This window comes from Mytilus edulis, chromosome 8 (assembly GCF_963676685.1).
Source record: "Mytilus edulis chromosome 8, xbMytEdul2.2, whole genome shotgun sequence".
NCBI lineage: Eukaryota > Metazoa > Mollusca > Bivalvia > Mytilida > Mytilidae > Mytilus > Mytilus edulis.
The window spans coordinates 2,245,652-2,261,794 of record NC_092351.1 but is presented as its reverse complement, the minus strand read 5'-3'; the positions used below and the strand labels follow the sequence as shown (position 1 = coordinate 2,261,794).

Genomic DNA, 16,143 nt, shown 5'->3' with positions numbered 1-16,143 from the left:
ATCGACTAAAAAGTTGAAAGGTCAAAGGTCAAGGTCAACCTTAAAAACACTTAAAACACACTCAAAATGCTTAAAATAAGGTCAAAAACACATAATTCGCTATCTGGGACATGACCTTGACCTTTGACCTTGTGACCTTTGTCAAGGTCATTAGTCCCCAATGTCATTGGTGAAGACCCCACGGGTCTAGGACCTTTGGTTATATAGTAAAAGCTGATTTTGTCTTTTCAGAAACCTAAATCAGGGGTTATGCCCCTTACAGAAAGGTCAAATCTCTTCGGTCAAAATGTAACAAAGTTGCGCCATAATGACCCAAACATTTTCCACTATTTAAAACTTCTGTAAGTATAATGGTTTTTGAGTTGTTCTGATAACAAGGTGTTAGGTCAAAGGTCAAGGTCAACATACACATTTGACCTTGAGGTATTTTTGAAAGTCTCATGAATTGTTGATGAATGGTGAAGGACCTAGGTCTCTACGATTTACGGTTTCTGAGTTTTGGTGGTCCACCGACACCGGTTAATTTTCAAAGGGGCATAACCCTACCAATGAGTCGTTGAATCTTTTCGAATCAAATGTAACGAAGAACCGGGGTCTGGTCCTGAACAAATTTCACCCTTCATTTTTTTTCTATCTATTACGGTTACGGTGTTGGAACGATAACAAGGTTTTTTGGTTTCGGAGGGATTACTCCGAACCGACAAAATATTTCGACTAACAGGGTGAGTTCTGGATAGGTATTCATGACACCGATACAAAGTGAGAACATGAAAGCGACACGTCTTACGGTTTAGGCTGCTAACTTCGTCAAAGTTTGGCGGAAAAAGAATAATAATAATAAATATAAATCAATTGCTTTAAAAAAGCAATTGTAGGGGGTCTTTCCCCCTGTAAAATTAATTGAATTGGGGTGTGTTTGTTTGTTTGTTTGTTTGTTTGTTTGTTTCTGTATGGGGTCTATATTATTGTTACCAGAGAAGTTTCATGTTTAGTTTGGAAAGTTTTTCTTTTATTTTAGGTACAGCGCGCGCGCCACATCACGTGACACGGGTTTATAATAACGAAAAGATAGTCTTTTTATTTCTTTTTAGGTGGGGACGTTAAACAGACAACATCTATAGAGATGGAATGTACACAATGTAATTTCTTTTGTCATTGTAGGAAATTGACATTTTGATGACAGTTTACAAGTAGTGCATGTTTTGGATTTAATTGATCCGGTGTAACTTTAAAACACATTTATTGATTATTTTCTGATAATGTACATTTTTCAGCACCTGTTTGTAACACAGATTAGTATTTCAAACTCGGAGCGGACATTTTATTGTAGGTTTTTACTGAGATTTACGGACCTAGCAAGCTATTTTTACGGCATTGCCATTTCTTTTCTCTAGGAAAAGCTTTGAGAGATATCTGCACCAAGTTTTTTTATAAACGTTAAGTACATGTATGCCCTGCTGACTGCAAATTTTGAGGTCGATTGTTCTTGTAGTTTCAGAGAACATGTGGATTTTTTTTTCAGAAGTGACGTAAGAACAATATTAAATTTCAATTTTTCTTGAATAATTGAGAGTTTGTTCCTTCAATAAACTGTCATGATTAAACAGTCATACAGATTGATTGATTGATTGATTGATTGATTGATTGATAAGTTGGTTAGTTGGTTGGTTGGTTGGTTGATTGGTTGGTTGGTTAAACACGTTGGATAGGGTCAATTGAAACACGGAAAAAGAAACAAAGAAGATCTTGGACCCTATATTAAACACATGAGACGGAAACATGATTGATTGATCATGATCATGATTGATTGATTAGTTGATTGATTGATTAATTGATTAGTTGGTTGGTTGGTTGGTTAAACACGTTGGATAGGGTCAATTGAAACACGGAAAAAGAAACAAAGAAGATATTGGACCCTATATTAAACACATGAGACGGAAACATGATTGATTGATCATGATCATGATTGATTGATTAGTTGATTGATTGATTAATTGATTAGTTGATTGGTTGGTTGGTTAAACACGTTGGATAGGGTCAATTGAAACACGGAAAAAGAAACAAAGAAGATCTTGGACCCTATATTAAACACATGAGACGGAAACATGATTGATTGATCATGATCATGATTGATTGATTGATTGATTGATTGATTGATTGATTGATTGATTAGTTGGTTGGTTGGTTGGTTGGTTAAACACATTGGATAGGGTCAATTGAAACACGGAAAAAGACACAAAGAAGATCTTGGACCCTATATTAAACACATGAGACGGAAACATGATTGGTTGATCATGATCATGATTGATTGATTGATTGATTGGTTGATTGGTTGGTTGGTTGGTTGGTTGGTTGAACCCTATAAGAAACACATGAGACGGAAACATGATTGATTGATTGATCATGATCATTATTGGTTGATTGATCATGATCATGATTGATTGATTGATTGGTCGGTTGGTTGGTTGGTTGGTTGGTTGGTTGGTATGTTGGTTGGTTGGTTGAAATTCAAACACACATAAAACTGTTTAAATAGTGCCAAAACCACATAATTTGATGACCTTGACCTTTGACCTTGTAACCTTCGTCAAGGTCATTGCTCCACAAGGTCATTGCAAAAGACCCTATGGGTCAAGGACCTTTTGTTTAAGAGTTTTGCCTAAAAATGGCCTTTTAAAAACCATCGATGGGAGTTATGTCCCTTACATGATGGTAAAATCAATATAGTCATAATGTAAAAAAAAGTTGCCCCTTGAAGTACCAAGCATTTTTCACTGCTTAATTTTTTTGTATCTATAACCGTTCAAGAGTTATAGGGAAATCAAAGACATATGAAAATCTAAAATATGACCTTGATCTTTGACCTTGACCTAATTTTCTAAGTTAGGAATCAGGGGACTCAAATAAAAACATTCCAGGGTTATACGGTTAACGGTTTATGAGTTAAAAAAACATACCGACAAATTTATTCCGAAAAGATAGATAACTCCTATAAAATTTCTTCGAATCGCTTCGATCCAAATACGCCAAAAATTACTGAGGATGTAACGAACAATTTTGTAAAATAAATTTGTCATAATCTTTAACGGTTGCGAAGGAGATGCCATAACAAGGAAAACAGTGTTTGGGGAGATAACTCCTACAAAGAAAAGTATTCGTTTACGCAGGGTAAATTTCAAAAGCGCATAAACTGTTCGATATCATATACAAAATATCTAAGCGACATATTGCGAAACATATGTTTATCGCAAGAACAAAATTAGGCGGAAGAAAAAAAAAAAATAATCAGAAGAAAAACAATAGGTCTTTCCACAGAAAAGTGGAAAGACCTAATAATAAACAGAAGAAATACAGTAAGGTCTTTCCTTATAGAAAAAGGAAAGACCTTAATAATAAACAGAAGAAATACAGTAAGGTCTTTCCTTATAGAAAAAGGAAAGACCTTAATAATAATAATAATAATTAAAAACCAATTGTTCAAAGAACAATTGAAGGTCTTTCAACCAATAAGGATCTATTTTGATATGAAAATATTAAGATTCAGTTGAAAATGTCAGTTGCTATGGCTTTATGATATGAAAATATGAATTTGGAGCAAAGGTCAAAATCTAGAACGTCCAATTAACCTATGACCTTGACCCCAATTTCAAGGTCATAAACCAAGGATCCCAAATCAAAAGACCCTAGGTCAGTAGTATGTATGGTTCATGAGTAATATATCACTTTATGCATAATTCTAAATATAAGAGGGGCAAAAACTCCCGTTTATTGTCTACGCACCCTTCCAATCAAAAATGTTAAGTTACGACATGTCGCAACTAACAATTTAATAAAAAGAATTTGTCGAAATCTTATAGAGTTAATGAGAATAAGTGAAAATAAGCCAAAATCGAAATTTAGAATTTGACCTTGACCTTTGACCTTGACCTAATTTTCATTTTTTTGGACCAAGGATCTTAAATCAAAAGACCCTAGGTCTCTATCACTTATAGTTTACCAGTTAGAAATGCATATCACTGATATCATATATAAAAGGGGGGATAACTCTCATATGGAGTCTCCGCATAGCTTCGGTTGAAATGAAACAGAACATCCTAAGGATATAACGAGCAACTTGGATAAATAAATTTGTTGGTTTCTTATACGGTCGCGAAGGAGTAGTGGCCACAAGAAAAACAGTGTTCGGGGAGATAACTCTTACAAGGTAAAGTTTTTTGTTACGCGGTGTCAGTTTCAGAAGCGTATTAACTGTTCGATATCATTTACCTTATATCTAAGCGATATCTTGTGAAACAAAAAAACAGCGAAGGAAAAAAAAGTTGGCGGAAGAAAAAAAAAAAAGATAATAATAATAATAATTAAAAACCAATTGTTCAAAGAACAATTGAAGGTCTTTCAACTAATAAAGATCTATTTTGATATGAAAATATTAAAATTCAGTTAAAAATGTCAGTTCCTATGGCTTTATGATGTATAAATATGAATTTAAAGCAAAGGTCAAAATCTAGAACGTCCAATTAACCTTTGACCTTGACCTCAATTTCAAGGTCATAGACTAAACATCTCGAATCAAAAGACACTAGTTCCTTAATATGTATGGTTCATGAGTAATATCACTTTACGCATAATTCTAAATATAAGAGGGGCGAAAACTCCCGTTTATTGTCTACACACCCTTGCAAACAAAACTTATAAGTTACGACATGTCGCAACTATCAATTTTGTAAAAATAATTTGTCAATATTTTATAAGATGAATGAAAATGAGTGAAAATAAGCCAAAATCAAAATTTCGAATATGACCTTGACCTTTGACCTTGACCTAATTTTCATTTTTTTTTACTAAGGACCTCAAATCTAAAGACCCTTGGTCTCTATCACTTATGGTTTACCAGTTAGACATGCATATCACTTAATTCAAATGAAAAAGGGGAATAACTCTCATATGGAGTCTCCGTAAAGCTTCGGTCCAAATGAATATCCTAATCCTTAAGATGTAACGAGCAATTTGGTAAAATAAATTTGTAGTAATCTTTTACGGTTGCGAAGGAGTAGTGGCCACAAGAAAAACAGTGTTTGGGGAGATAACTCTTACAACGTAAAGTATTTTGTTACGCAGTTGTAAATTTTTAAAGCGTATAAACTATACAACATCATATTCTAAATATCTAAGCGACATCTTTTGAAACATCAGTACTACGCAAGAAAAAAATTTAGGCGGAAGAAAAAAAAAAAAAAAAAAAATAATAATAATAATAATAATAATAATCAGAACAAATACAATAGGTCTTTCACCTGAAAGGTTGAAAGACCTAATAATCAGAACAAACCCTATAGGTCTTTCACCTGAAAGGTTGAAAGACCTAATAATAATAATAATAATCAGAACGAATACAATAGGTCTTTCAACAGAAAGGTTGAAAGACCTAATAATAATTAAAAACCAATTGTTCAAAGAACAATTGAAGGTCTTTCAACCAATAAGGATGTATTTTGATATGAAAATATAAAGATTCAGTTGAAAATGTCAGTTCCTATGGCTTTATGATGTATAAAAATGAATTTCGACCAAAGGTCAAAATCTAGAACGTCCAATTTACCTATGACTTTGACCTCAATTTCAAGGTCATAAACATAGGATCCCAAATCAAAAGACCCTAGGTCTGTATTATGTATGGTTCATGAGTAATATCACTTTACGCATAATTCTAAATATAAGAGGGGCGAAAACTCCCATTTATTGTCTACGCACCCTTGTAACCAAAATTTATAAGTAACGACATGTCGCAACTAACAATTTAGTAAAAATAATTTGTCGAAATCTTATTAAGTAATTGAAAATAAGTGAAAATAAGCAAAAATCAAAATTTTAAATTTGACCTTGACCTTTGACCTTGACCTAATTTTCATTTTTTTGGACCAAGGATCTAAAATCAAAAGACCCTAGGTCTCTATCACTTATGGTTTACCAGTTAGAAATGCATATCACTTATATCATATATAAAAGGGGGGATAGCTCTCATATGGAGTCTCCGGATAGCTTCGGTCAAAATGAAACAGAACATCCTGAGGATATAACGAGCAATTTGGAAAAATAAATTTGTCGGTTTCTTATATGGTTGCGAAGCCTTAGTGGCCACAAGAAAAACAGTGTTCGGGGAGATAACTCTTACAAGGTAAAGGTTTTTGTTACGCGGTGTCAATTTCAGAAGCGTATTAACTGTTCAATATAATATACCAAATATCTAAGCGACATCTTGTGAAACAAAAAAACAGCGAAGGAAAAAAAAGTTGGCGGAAGAAAAAAAATAAAAATAATAATAATAATTAAAAACCAATTGTTCAAAGAACAATTGAAGGTCTTTCAACCAATAAGGATCTATTTTGAAATGAAAATATTAAGATTCAGTTGAAAATGTCAGTTGCTATGTCTTTATGATATAAAAATATGAATTTCGAGCAAAGGTCAAAATCTAAAACGTACAATTTACCTATGACCTTGGCCTCAATTTCAAGGTCATAAACTAAGGATCCCAAATCAAAAGACCCTAGGTCAGTATTATGTATGGTTCATGAGTAATATCACTTTACACATAATTCTAAATATAAGAGGGGCAAAAACTCCCATTTATTGTCTACGCACCCTTCCAATCAAAATTTATAAGTTACGACATGTCGCAACCAACAATTTAGTAAAAATAATTTGTCGAAATCTTATAAAGTTAATGAAAATAAGTGAAAATAAGCCAAAATCAAAATTTAGAATTTGACCTTGACCTTTGACCTTGACCTAATTTTCATTTTTTTGGACCAAGGATCTTAAATCAAAAGACCCTGGGTCTCTATCACTTATGGTTTACCAGTTAGAAATGCATATCACCTATATCATATACAAAAGGGGGGATAACGCTCATATGGAGTCTCCGGATAGCTTCGGTCAAAATAAAACAGAACATCCTGAGGATATAACGAGCAATTTGGAAAAATAAATTTGTCGGTTTCTTATACGGTTGCGAAGCCTTAGAGATAACAAGAAAAACAGTGTTCGTGGAGATAACTCTTACGAGGTAAAGTTTTTTGTTACGCGGTGTCAGTTTCAGAAGCGTATTAACTGTTCGATATCATATCCCATATATCTTAGCGACATCTTGCGAAACAAAAAAACAGTGAAGGAACAAAAAGTTGGCGGAAGAAAAAAAAAATAATAATTAAAAACCAATTGTTCAAAGAACAATTGAAGGTCTTTCAACCAATAAGGATCTATTTTGAAATGAAAATATTAAGATTCAGTTGAAAATGTCAGTTTCTATGGCTTTATGATATAAAAATATGAATTTCAATCAAAGGTCAAAATCTAGAACCTCCAATTAACCTATGACCTTGACCTCAATTTCAAGGTCATACACCAAGGATCCCAAATCAAGAGACCCTAGGTCTGTATTATGTATGGTTTATGAGCAATATCACTTTACGCATAATTCTAAATATAAAAGGGGCAAAAACTCTCATTTATTGTCTACGCACCCTTCCAATCAAATTTTTTAAGTTACGACATGTCGCAACTAACAATTAAGTAAAGATAATTTGTCGAAACCTTATAAAGTTAATGAAATAAAGTAAAAATAAGCCAAAATCAAAATCTAAAATTTGACCTTGACCTTTGACCTTGACCTAATTTTCATTTTTTTGGACCAAGTATCTTAAATCTAAAGACCCTAGGTCTCTATCACTTATGGTTTACCAGTTAGAAATGCATATCACTTATATCATATATAAAAGGGGGGATAACTCTCATATGGAGTCTCCGTATAGCTTCGGTCAAAATGAAACAGAACATCCTGAGGATATAACGAGCAATTTGGAAAAATAAATTTGTCGTAATCTTTTACGGTTGCGAAGGAGTAGTGGCCACAAGAAAAACAGTGTTCGGGGAGATAACTCTTACAAGGTAAAGTTTTTTGTTACGCGGTGTCAGTTTCAGAAGCGTACTAACGCTTCGATATCATATGCCATATATCTAAGCGACATCTTGTGAAACAAAAAAACAGCGAAGGAAAAAAAAGTTGGCGGAAGAAAAAAAAATAAAAAAATAATAATAATTAAAAACCAATTGTTCAAAGAACAATTGAAGGTCTTTCAACCAATAAGGATCTATTTAGATATGAAAATATTAAAATTCAGTTGAAAATGTCAGTTCCTATGGCTTAATGATGTATAAATATGAATTTTAAGCAAAGGTCAAAATCTAGAACGTCCAATTAACCTATGACCTTGACCTCAATTTCAAGGTCATAGACTAAACATCTCGAATCAAAAGACACTAGTTCCTAAATATGTATGGTTCATGAGTAAAATCACTTTACGCATAATTCTTAATATAAGAGGGGCGAAAACTCCCTTTTATTGTTTACGCACCCTCGCAACCAAAATTTATAAGTTACGACATGTCGCAACTAACAATTTAGTAAAAAAAAAATGTCGATATCTTATAAGGTTTATGAAAAAAGGTGAAAATAAGCCAAAATCAAAATTAAGAATTTGACCTTGACCTTTGACCTTGACCTAATTTTCATTTTTTTGGACCAAGGATCTTAAATCAAAAGACCCTAGGTCTCTATCACTTATAGTTTACCAGTTAGAAATGCATATCACTGATATCATATATAAAAGGGGGGATAACTCTCATATGGAGTCTCCGGATAGCTTCCGTTGAAATGAAACAGAACATCCTAAGGATATAACGAGCAATTTGGAAAAATAAATTTGTCGGTTTCTTATACGGTTGCGAAGTAGTAGTGGCCACAAGAAAAACAGTGTTCGGGGAGATAACTCTTACAAGGTAAAGGTTTTTGTTACGCGGTGTCAGTTTCAGAAGCGCATTAACTGTTCGATATCATATACCAAATATCTAAGCGACATCTTGTGAAACAAAAAAACAGCGAAGGAAAAAAAAGTTGGCGGAAGAAAAAAAAAAAAAAAAAAAATAATAATTAAAAACCAATTGTTCAAAGAACAATTGAAGGTCTTTCAACCAATAAGGATCTATTTAGATATGAAAATATTAAAATTCAGTTGAAAATGTCAGTTCCTATGGCTTAATGATGTATAAATATGAATTTTAAGCAAAGGTCAAAATCTAGAACGTCCAATTAACCTATGACCTTGACCTCAATTTCAAGGTCATAAACATAGAATCCCAAATCAAAAGACCCCAGATCTTTATTATGTATGGTTCATGAGTAATATCACTTTACGCATAATTCTAAATGTAAGAGGGGCAAAAACTCCCATTTATTGTCTACGCACCCTTCCAATTAAAATTTATAAGTTACGTCATGTCGCAACTAACAATTTAGTAAAAATATTTTGTCGAAATCTTATAAAGTAATTGAAAATAAGTAAAAATAAGCAAAAATCAAAATTTAGAATTTGACCTTGACCTTTGACCTTGACCTAATTTTCATTTTTTTGGACCAAGGATCTTAAATCTAAAGACCCTAGGTCTCTATCAATAATGGTTTACCAGTTAGAAATGCAAATCACTTATATCATATATAAAAGGGGGGATAACTCTCATATGGAGTCTCCAGATAGCTTCGGTCAAAATAAAACAGATCATCCTGAGGATATAACAAGCAATTTGGAAAAATAAATTTGTCGCTTTCTTTTACGGTTGCGAAGCCTTAGTGGCCACAAGAAAAACAGTGTTCGGGGAGATAACTCTTACAAGGTAAAGGTTTTTGTTACGCGGTGTCAGTTTCAGAAGCGCATTAACTGTTCGATATCATATACCATATATCTAAGCGACATCTTGTGAAACAAAAAAACAGTGAAGGAAAAAAAAGTTGGCGGAAGAAAAAAAATAAAAATAATAATAATAATAATAATAATCAGAACGAATACAATAGGTCTTTCAACAGAAAGGTTGAAAGACCTAATAATCAGAACAAACCCTATAGGTCTTTCACCTGAAAGGTTGAAAGACCTAATAATAATAATAATAATAATAATAATAATAATCAGAACAAACCCTATAGGTCTTTCACCTGAAAGGTTGAAAGACCTAATAATAATAATAATCAGAACGAATTCAATAGGTCTTTCAACAGAAAGGTTGAAAGACCTAATAATAATAATCAGAACAAAAACAATAGGTCTTTCACCTGAAAGGTTGAAAGACCTAATAATAATAATAATTAAAAACCAATTGTTCAGAGAACAATTGAAGGTCTTTCCACCAGTAAATATCTATTTTGATATTAAAATATTAAAAATCAGTCTAAAATGTAAGTTCCTATGGCTTTATGATGTATAGATATGAATTTTAAGCAAAGGTCATAATCTAGAACATCAAATTTACCTCTGACCTTGACCTCAATTTCAAGGTCACAAACTGAGGATCTCAAATCAAAAGACCCTAGGTCTCTAATATGTATGGTAAAAAAGTTATATCACTTTACGCATAATTTTAGATATGATAGGGGCTAAAACTCCTGTTTATTGACTACGCACCCTTTCAACCAAAATTATTAAGTAACGACATGTTGCAACTAACAATTTAGTAAAAATAATTTCTTGATATCTTATAAGGTTAATGAAAAATAGTGAAAATAAGCCAAAATCAAAAATTTAGAATATGACCTTGACCTTTGACCTTGACCTAATTTTCATTTTTTTGGACCATGGATCTCAAATCAAAAGACCCTTGGTCTCTAATATGTATGGTTAATAAGTTATATCACTTTACGCATAATTTTAGATGTGATAGGGGCTAAAACTCCCATTTATTGTCTACGCACCCTTTCAACCAAAATTATTATGTTACGACATGTCGCAATTAACAATTTAGTAAAAAGAATTTGTCGAAATCTTATAAAGTTAATGAGAATAAGTGAAAATAAGCCAAAATCAAAATTTAGAATTTGACCTTGACCTTTGACCTTGACCTAATTTTCATTTTTTTGGACCAAGGATCTTAAATCAAAAGACCCTAGGTCTCTATCACTTATAGTTTACCAGTTAGAAATGCATATCACTGATATCATATATAAAAGGGGGGATAACTCTCATATGGAGTCTCCGAATAGCTTCGGTTGAAATGAAACAGAACATCCTAAGGATATAACAAGCAATTTGGAAAAATAAATTTGTCGGTTTCTTATACGGTTGCGAAGGAGTAGTGGCCACAAGAAAAACAGTGTTCGGGGAGATAACTCTAACAAGGTAAAGTTTTTTGTTACGTGGTGTCAGTTTCAAAAGCGTATTAACTGTTCGATATCATTTACCTTATATCTAAGCGATATCTTGTGAAACAAAAAAACAGCGAAGGAAAAAAAAGTTGGCGGAAGAAAAAAAAAAATAATTTAAAACCAATTGTTCAAAGAACAATTGAAGGTCTTTCAACCAATAAGGATCTATTTAGATATGAAAATATTAAAATTCAGTTGAAAATGTCAGTTCCTATGGCTTAATGATGTATAAATATGAATTTTAAGCAAAGGTCAAAATCTAGAACGTCCAATTAACCTATGACCTTGACCTCAATTTCAAGGTCATAGACTAAACATCTCAAATAAAAAGACACTAGTTCCTTAATATGTATGGTTCATGAGTAAAATCACTTTACGCATAATTCTTAATATAAGAGGGGCGAAAACTCCCTTTTATTGTTTACGCACCCTCGCAACCAAAATTTATAAGTTACGACATGTCGCAACTAACAATTTAGTAAAAAAAAATTGTCGATATCTTATAAGGTTAATGAAAAAAGGTGAAAATAAGCCAAAATCAAAATTAAGAATTTGACCTTGACCTTTGACCTTGACCTAATTTTCATTTTTTTGGACCAAGGATCTTAAATCAAAAGACCCTAGGTCTCTATCACTTATAGTTTACCAGTTAGAAATGCATATCACTGATATCATATATAAAAGGGGGGATAACTCTCATATGGAGTCTCCGGATAGCTTCCGTTGAAATGAAACAGAACATCCTAAGGATATAACGAGCAATTTGGAAAAATAAATTTGTCGGTTTCTTATACGGTTGCGAAGTAGTATTGGCCACAAGAAAAACAGTGTTTGGGGAGATAACTCTTACAAGGTATAGGTTTTTGTTACGCGGTGTCAGTTTCAGAAGCGCATTAACTGTGCGATATCATATACCAAATATCTAAGCGACATCTTGTGAAACAAAAAAACAGCGAAGGAAAAAAAAGTTGGCGGAAGAAAAAAAAAAAAAAAAAAAAAAAAAATAATAATAATAATTAAAAACCAATTGTTCAAAGAACAATTGAAGGTCTTTCAACCAATAAGGATCTATTTTGATATGAAAATATTAAGATTCAGTTGAAAATATCAGTTGCTATGGCTTTATGATATGAAAATATGAATTTGGAGCAAAGGTCAAAATCTAGAACGTCCAATTAACCTATGACCTTGACCCCAATTTCAAGGTCATAAACCAAGGATCCTCAATCAAAAGACCCTAGGTCAGTAGTATGTATGCTTCATGAGTAATATCACTTTACGCATAATTCTAAATATAAGAGGGGCAAAAACTCCCGTTTATTGTCTACGCACCCTTCCAATCAAAAATTTTAAGTTACAACATGTCGCAACCAACAATTAAGTAAAAATAATTTGTTGATATCTTATAAGGTTATTGAAAAAGAGTGAAAATAAGCCAAAATCAAAATTTAGATTTTGACCTTGACCTTTGACCTTGACCTAATTTTAATTTTTTTGGACCAAGGATCTTAAATCAAAAGACCCTAGGTCTCTATCACTTATAGTTTACCAGTTAGAAATGCATATCACTGATATCATATATAAAAGGGGGGATAACTCTCATATGGAGTCTCCGGATAGCTTCGGTTGAAATGAAACAGAACATCCTAAGGATATAACGAGGAATTTGGAAAAATAAATTTGTCGGTTTCTTATACGGTTGCGAAGGAGTAGTGGCCACAAGAAAAATAGTGTTCGGGGAGATAACTCTTACAAGGTAAAGTTTTTTGTTACGCGGTGTCGGTTTCAGAAGCGTATTAACTGTTCGATATCATGTACCATATATCTAAGCGATATCTTGTGAAACAAAAAAACAGCGAAGGAAAAAAAAGTTGGCGGAAGAAAAAAAAAAAAAATAATAATAATTAAAAACCAATTGTTCAAAGAACAATTGAAGGTCTTTCAACCAATAAGGATCTATTTAGATATGAAAATATTAAAATTCAGTTGAAAATGTCAGTTCCTATGGCTTAATGATGTATAAATATGAATTTTAAGCAAAGGTCAAAATCTAGAACGTCCAATTAACCTATGACCTTGACCTCAATTTCAAGGTCATAGACTAAACATCTCAAATAAAAAGACACTAGTTCCTTAATATGTATGGTTCATGAGTAAAATCACTTTACGCATAATTCTTAATATAAGAGGGACGAAAACTCCCTTTTATTGTTTACGCATCCTCGCAACCAAAATTTTTAAGTTACGACATGTCGCAACTAACAATTTAGTAAAAAAAAATGTCGATATCTTATAAGGTTAATGAAAAAAGGTGAAAATAAGCCAAAATCAAAATTCAGAATTTGACCTTGACCTTTGACCTTGACCTAATTTTCATTTTTTTGGACCAAGGATCTTAAATCAAAAGAACCTAGGTCTCTATCACTTATAGTTTACCAGTTAGAAATGCATATCACTGATATCATATATAAAAGGGGGGATAACTCTCATATGGAGTCTCCGGATAGCTTCCGTTGAAATGAAACAGAACATCCTAAGGATATAACGAGCAATTTGGAAAAATAAATTTGTCGGTTTCTTATACGGTTGCGAAGTAGTAGTGGCCACAAGAAAAACAGTGTTTGGGGAGATAACTCTTACAAGGTAAAGGTTTTTGTTACGCGGTGTCAGTTTCAGAAGCGCATTAACTGTTCGATATCATATACCAAATATCTAAGCGACATCTTGTGAAACAAAAAAACAGCGAAGGAAAAAAAATTTGGCGGAAGAAAAAAAAAAATAATAATCAGAACAAAAACAATAGGTCTTTCACCTGAAAGGTTGAAAGACCTAATAATCAGAACAAACCCTATAGGTCTTTCACCTGAAAGGTTGAAAGACCTAATAATCAGAACAAACCCTATAGGTCTTTCACCTGAAAGGTTGAAAGACCTAATAATAATAATAATTAAAAACCAATTGTTCAAAGAACAATTGAAGGTCTTTCAACCAATAAGGATCTATTTAGATATGAAAATATTAAAATTCAGTTGAAAATGTCAGTTACTATGGCTTAATGATGAATAACTATGAATTTTAAGCAAAGGTCAAAATCTAGAACGTCCAATTAACCTATGACCTTGACCTCAATTTCAAGGTCATAGACTAAACATCTCAAATAAAAAGACACTAGTTCCTTAATATGTATGGTTCATGAGTAAAATCACTTTACGCATAATTCTTAATATAAGAGGGGCGAAAACTCCCTTTTTTGGTTTACGCACCCTTGCAACCAAAATTTATAAGTTACGACATGTCGCAACTAACAATTAAGTAAAAAAAAATGTCGATATCTTATAAGGTTAATGAAAAAAGGTGAAAATAAGCCAAAATCAAAATTTAGAATTTGACCTTGACCTTTGACCTTGACCTAATTTTCATTTTTTTGGACCAAGGATCTTAAATCAAAAGACCCTAGGTCTCTATCACTTATAGTTTACCAGTTAGAAATGCATATCACTGATATCATATATAAAAGGGGGATTACTCTCATATGGAGTCTCCGGATAGCTTCGGTTGAAATGAAACAGAACATCCTAAGGATATAACGAGCAATTTGGAAAAATAAATTTGTCGGTTTCTTATACGGTTGCGAAGGAGTAGTGGCCACAAGAAAAACAGTGTTCGGGGAGATAACTCTTACAAGGTACAGTTTTTTGTTACGCGGTGTCAGTTTCAGAAGCGTACTAACTGGTCGATATCATTTACCTTATATCTAAGCGATATCTTGTGAAACAAAAAAACAGCGAAGGAAAAAAAAGTTGGCGGAAGAAAAAAAAAAAAAAAAATAATAATAATTAAAAACCAATTGTTCAAAGAACAATTGAAGGTCTTTCAACCAATAAGGATCTATTTAGATATGAAAATATTAAAATTCAGTTGAAAATGTCAGTTCCTATGGCTTAATGATGTATAACTATGAATTTTAAGCAAAGGTCAAAATGTAGAACGTCCAATTAACCTATGACCTTGACCTCAATTTCAAGGTCATAGACTAAACATCTCAAATAAAAAGACACTAGTTCCTTAATATGTATGGTTCATGAGTAAAATCACTTTACGCATAATTCTTAATATAAGAGGGGCGAAAACTCCCTTTTTTGGTTTACGCACCCTTGCAACCAAAATTTATAAGTTACGACATGTCGCAACTAACAATTAAGTAAAAAAAAAATGTCGATATCTTATAAGGTTAATGAAAAAAGGTGAAAATAAGCCAAAATCAAAATTTAGAATTTGACCTTGACCTTTGACCTTGACCTAATTTTCATTTTTTTGGACCAAGGATCTTAAATCAAAAGACCCTAGGTCTCTATCACTTATAGTTTACCAGTTAGAAATGCATATCACTGATATCATATATAAAAGGGGGGATTACTCTCATATGGAGTCTCCGGATAGCTTCGGTTGAAATGAAACAGAACATCCTAAGGATATAACGAGCAATTTGGAAAAATAAATTTGTCGGTTTCTTATACGGTTGCGAAGGAGTAGTGGCCACAAGAAAAACAGTGTTCGGGGAGATAACTCTTACAAGGTACAGTTTTTTGTTACGCGGTGTCAGTTTCAGAAGCGTATTAACTGGTCGATATCATTTACCTTATATCTAAGCGATATCTTGTGAAACAAAAAAACAGCGAAGGAAAAAAAAGTTGGCGGAAGAAAAAAAAAAAAATAATAATTAAAAACCAATTGTTCAGGGAACAATTGTAGGTCTTTCCACCCCAAAAAATTCCATAAAATGTCTACGTACCTTTTCAGCTTAAATTTAAAAAACCTGTCACAACTAACAATTCTCTAAAAACACCTGATTCACATTTTTATTGTTTGCTGACTAATCATTATCAACTGTTTCA

General features: G+C 32.6%; 1 protein-coding gene across 5 annotated transcripts in view; it reads left to right on the top strand.

The window, feature by feature from the left end:
* The window catches only part of LOC139484599 (uncharacterized), a 231,826-nt gene that overhangs the window by 74,353 nt on the left and 141,330 nt on the right, over window positions 1-16,143 (top strand). The window lies entirely within an intron of this gene.